This window comes from Nematolebias whitei, chromosome 3, assembly GCF_014905685.2.
Source record: "Nematolebias whitei isolate Nwh7 chromosome 3, NemWhi1, whole genome shotgun sequence".
In the NCBI taxonomy this organism is placed as follows: Eukaryota; Metazoa; Chordata; class Actinopteri; order Cyprinodontiformes; family Rivulidae; genus Nematolebias; species Nematolebias whitei.
Genome location: NC_056500.1, coordinates 10832397 through 10838672, shown reverse-complemented (window position 1 = coordinate 10838672; position 6276 = coordinate 10832397).

Sequence of the window (6276 nt, the reverse complement as noted above, 5' to 3'; positions counted from 1 at the left end):
ACTCACCCAGCACACACACTTTTTGCCCCGCTCCCCTCAGGCATAAGGTTGAGGAGCATTAAATGCAGAACCACTAAGCTGAGGAACAGCTTCTACCCTGAGATTCTTAGACTCATGAATCCCTAGTCAGGATTATCAATGTGAAAATTACTATGAAAACAAATCAATTAGAATAAAATCACTGTATGCCACTTGATTGTTGATATGTGCTGCTGACTATCCATGATGCTGATCTCATGCTGCTGATTTATTTCATGCTGCTGTGTTCATTCGTCCTCATCTACTCACACAGACTCATCATGTTCATGATGCTGTTGTTTGGCACATTGTTTTGTACTATTAGTATATTCTTAGCTTAGCATATTTCTTAGTTTATATCTTAGATCTTACTAATGTTTTTCTTTACAATTTGTATTTTTGTTGGATGTAACTGGGACCCGGTGTACATAGTTTTGTTCCACTTCATGTACCACATGCGATGTGAATGACAATACAGACACCTTGACCTTGACCTTGACCTTGATTATTTTCAAACTCATGAGCACAAAATTACGTATTTTGTTTTAGGCTATGTAAAACTTTTATTCTTAACATTCGGCTATAGACTTTTGCTATTTTAGCTGGTGTGTTGGTACTTTTGGTCAGAATTTTGCTCCTTTAAGTAGTTGGTTTGCCTTTTTATCTTTATAAACTCACTTCAGTTTTGTAGAAAAAAATTCTATTGATTTTACGTCATGGTTGAAAGCAAAAAGGTAAATGGCATTAACGTTCAAAATCCTACTTTTTTATTATGTGTAACAAATAAAATTGCTTATTCCAAATGACTTAAATGATCGTTTTCAAACTTTTGATGTACTGTACAGGTTAAAAGTTTGTGAATCCAAGTATTTATAACTTAAATTCAGTCAGTAGTTGTAAAGGCTTTCCTTTTTGTCTCAAATGATCCTGTATATCAGCTTTAATTCAATCGTTTCATATGAAAAGAAAGCCAAAGGTCTTTTGATTTCTTTTACAGACTCAGAGAGTGAGGGGCCTGCCACAGTCAGATCTCTACAGCGCTCAGACTTTGATGTGAGATTATCGGGCCTCAGCTATGTGACAGAAGGTCACCACCACTGGAGTCTCCCCTTCTCCAGGCAAGTATGCGAAGTCCTACTCTCCCCAGGCGCTCTCACTGATTCAGCCTACTTTGCAGTTACATACAAGGGAAATGGTACCACCTGGCTGTCACACTTCATATCCTTCTTTGCAATATCAAGAGTGAAAAAGAAAAGACATTTGAAAAGACGCACAAAACACGAGATTTATAATGATCAAAAGGAAAGACGTGTATTTTCAAGGGTTGCACGTTTAAAACACACAAACTACTTTGCAAGATTTTTTTTTCTGAAAGTCTACACCTTCATACCCTCTTTTGTTCTTGTTTCTTGAAGAAAGTAAAATTTTAGACCCACATAAAGATCTCAGTCACCATCTCAGATTACTGTATTTTTGAGCACAAGCTCTAATCAGTCTGATGGTAATATCGTAGAAGAAAGCAAATTCACCAATGATCAGGGTGTAGATTTCATCAAATGTATTACAAAGCTTTGGAGAAACCCTCTGCTTCTCCTTGCCATGCTGTTTTCAGAACCAAACCCATGGCGATTACTGGGAGGAACAGTTTCTCAGAAGAACAAACTTTCTCAAGATTTCTTACGGGGGCTGATGAGCGTGTCTGGTCAGCTGCTACTGATGCCTGATTCATAAACTATGATACCAAAGCATTCACAGTTAGGCCTACCTTAAAGTAATAAAGGATTATAATATTATTAATACATAGTAAACTAATATTAATTTTTTAGGAAGCAGATTAATAAATAATATATTCTCCTAACAGGCAATGTCAAGATAAATTGAAGCCATTGTAATTAAAAGACTAACTTACACAACAGGAAAATCGTTTGCACAAAAAAAAAATTCTGTGCTCTGCAAGGACTCAATTTAACCAGAAACTGCATTTTTTTTAACATGCATACGTTTTATTGACCTATTGTGCAATATTTGCTCCTGCTATCAGCTGACAGTTTTGACCCACTGCGTTTGCATACTGTGCAAACAAAGAATCAAGAAAAGCAGGCAGGGCACTACTTATTGGAATCCAGACATTGTCCTTAAAAAACGTCAATAAAAGTGTTTGTATAAATTTATGAAGTTGTGCCATGCTAACTAATTGTTTTAAAAAACAGAGAAAGCTAACAATGCTACTGCAATTACTCATAAAGACTACACCGTAGTTTAGAAAATAAATGACTTGCTAATATTAAAAAAGATATGTGTGCTGAAAACATAGGAACCAATTTGTTGATACCTTTTTAAAAAGCCTAATCTTGCATTATAGTCACATTTTAAACAATGTGGCCTTAGTGTCACGGGTGCCTTTAAGCTTTTCTTCAGCCATTCAGCCCATTTAAAGGGGCTACAAACTGAGTAGGTTGGTATCATTGTGTTCACCACACTGACCATGGAGCAGAGAAAGCAAAGAACACGATTCGTAGGTTTGTAGAAAACCTCCCAGGATGTGGACGCAAGAGGAAATGCAATTCCAACAAGAGTTGTATAGAAAAAGAGTCAAGGAAAGCTTACAAAACCAACCTAGCCAAACCTCTAGGTCAAAGTATGTCACTTTCAGAATCAGCTTTATTGTCATTGTACAGTTAAGTACAGCAAAAGTTCGTTCCGTACAGCCGTCTGAAGGATAAACGGAAGTGTACCGGGGCTGCAGCTCCCTATGAGCGCTGCCCTTTCTGATAGTACCATCATAATATACAGTTAAGAAATTTATTCAAGCGAAATCTGTTTATTTACAGTAGTTTCTAATCCTGAGGATATCATCTTGTAACTGGCAAGTTTGCAACACTGACCAAAAATATAAAGGCAACACTTTTTTTTTTTACTCCCATTTTTCATGAGCTGAACTCAAAGATCTTGGACTTTTTCTATGTACACAATAGACCTTTTACACTCAACTATTGATCACAAATTTGTGTAAAACTGTTAGTGAGCATTTCTCCTTTGCTGCGATAATCCATGTGGCATATCAAGATGTTGATTAGACAGCATGATTGCTGCACAGGTGTGCCTTAGGCTGCCCACAATAAAAGGCCACTCTAAAATGTGCAGTTTTATTGCAATGGTGTTCTCTTCATAGACTAATTGCTGTTTTCACTGTACAGGGCAGATGGCAGATGTATAGTGTTGTGTAGATGAGTGGTTTGCTGATGTCATTGTTGTGAATTGAGTGGCTGGTGGTGTGCGCTGGTGTATCTTATGGGCAATGAATGCAGATGCATTTTATTGGTAGTATTTCAAATGCACAGAGATACAGTGACAACATCCTGAAGCCCATCATTGTGCCATCCATGCATGATCATCACCTCATGTTGCAGCATGCCTATTGCACACTCCCTCAAAACATGCAACATCTGTGGCATTGTGCTGTGTGAGAAAACTGCTCATTTTACAGTGGTCTTATATTGTGGGCAGCCTAAGACACACCTGTGCAATAGTCATGCTGTGTATGCAGTATCTTGATATGCCACACCTGTGAGGGGGGGTGGGGGGGTGGATTATCTCGGCAAAGGAGAAATGCTCACTAACACAGATTGACACAAATTTGTGATCAATATTTAAGAGAAAAAGGCATTTTGTTTACATAGAAAAATACTCTACGATCTTTGAGTTCAGCTCATGAAAAATGGGAGCCAAAAAAAAAAGTGTGTATCAAAGTTCATGCTCAGTCACCCAGGTACAAAGTGTTGTGTTTATAATTATTGGCACAGAGGAGCAGTGATTAGAGTTGTTGCCTCTTAGCAAGAAGGTCACAGGTTTGACTCCCGGTCCTTCTGTGTGAAATTTACTTATCTCCATGCACACATGGGTTTTCTCCAGGTTCTCTGGTTTTCTCTCACAGGCCAAAGCTATGCATGTTAGGTTAACTGGTAACTAAGTTGTCCTAGGTGTGAGAGAGTGAATGGTTGTTTGTCTTGTTTGTCTCTATGTGGCCCTGTGATGGACTTGAGACCTGTCCTGGGTGTCCCCTGCCTCTTGAACAGTGTCTGCTGTAGTTAGACACCAGTAACCTGTACCTCAAATAACATCATTGCTGGACAACGTCTCCCACCCCATGCATGAAGCAGCTGCTGAACTGGAGAGCTCGTTCAGTGACAGATTACTGCATCCTAAATGCACAAAGGAGCGTTACCGCAGGTCCTTCCTCCCAGCAGCTGTTAGACTCTACAACCATCACTGCTCCCACAAACTCAATAAGGATTAAACACATGCTGACCTCTGCTAAAACACACACTCTGCCTATAATACTGTACTTTAAATAGTCTGCCATTCCCAATATTCCAATACATACTGAACATTATTACTGATATCGTTTATCATATTTCATTATATATTGTTTTTAACATTTAGGAACTTTTGTGTGAATCTTTTTATCTGTTGCTGCTGCTACACTCGAATTTCCCATCCGTGGGACAATAAAAGCTGTTTCTATTCTACGATATTGGATGGATGGTTTGCCAATTGTCCACAAGAGGTCCCCATTTAACACTGAAGTGAACAAAACCTGTTGATCAGTTTCTGATTTATTCAGAAAAAAATAATTTAAAAGGAATTGCAATATACCCAAATATGCTCAAAATATCACCAAAGGAGATAAAAAAAGATTTATAACTTACCGTTTTTGTAAATTAGTGTCCGTCAAATTCAGGAGTAACTGTATGAGACTAAAACAATTTTACTAAAGATCGAAAGTAGAAAAACACAAAAGGAGTTAGTTACTAAATGTTTCTGCTGTTTCTCGTTCACAACAAGACATCTCAGTTCATTCTGACCGCCGAGATCACGGTGCAAAACTGTCATACATCAATCGACATGCAAGCATCCTTTGTGGTGTTTCATTAGAAAACAAGCAAGAAACACACTTGCAGAAAATCTGTAATTTGATCAAAACTCTTTATTAAAACACATTTCAGACAAAAGAATCCAAGCAATAAATAGAAACATATTTTTCTTTAAGCGTTTTAATTCTAAAGCATGTATTTTAATTAAACAACATTATTTGAACACTTAGAGAAAATCAGCTTTTTGTCAGCAACCATCTGCTTCCTTTATAAGATTTTTTTTTTATAAAACAAGCTATGTCATAAAATTTATAAAGTAACAAAAATATGTCAAAGTAATGTAACATGTAGTGCTTTTAAACTAGGTAAATATAAAACTCATCATTTTGACTGCGTTTATGAAACATGTCATATTTCAATTCTTACGTTTTGATTGTCAATTCACATTAAAGCAAAAAGCATGACAAGCTTTAATTTTATTTTAATGCATGAAATTAATTTAGGTGTAAAATTGGTATTTAAAAAAAATCAGCAGTGCTTGAAAGTTTATAAATCATAGATAATTCATTTGTAAAAATGACACCAAAATGTAACATTTCACACAAGTTATGAAAGTAGTTAAAACAATTGTGTTTAAAAAGAAAAGAAATGTTTGTTTTAATCTACATTTGGAAGAATCTGGTGCTTCATGTTAGATAATTCAGCAAATACAAAATATTGTAGGAGTAATAGAGATAAAATAAGGAGCACCATTAAAGTTCACAACTAAATTTAGAATCCGTTAAATAGCAACAAGAAGAATATATACAAATTTAATTTGGTTTCTATCTAAAATAATAACTCGACTGTATTTTACACATTTATTCTCCATCTGAGTTGTAAATTAAATTAAGGTTTTAATTGTCTTTGGGGGGAAGGTATTTACTCCTTGGTATATTCCTATTAATAAACAATATGAGGTCTCTGGTACAGTTTATAGTCAACATACACCAGCTCTTGTTAGGACCAGGCTTTTTTGACCTTTTTGCTTGAAAGGCACTTGATACATCGATCGCTGGTTTAGGCTGTCAGTCCGCTTCATCTGAACTTGTTTGATGTTTCAAAAAACTTCAGAAATTCTTCAAACTTTCAGAGAAATCGCACAGATTTGAACAGTTTTTGTAAACAGTTTCTGTTTCTTCCTGAGCTACCTCATTAGTATCTATAACCAGTTGCACGAAGGCTGTAAATTTGTCTAATTCATTGTTTTCCCAAAACAAGCACAGCTCTTTGATAGTCGTCCCACCCGTGCTTCATCCCTTTTAAATTACTCTGACAGTTATTTTTTGTTGTTCTGGATCTCTTTTATATATATATATATATATATATATATATATATATATAT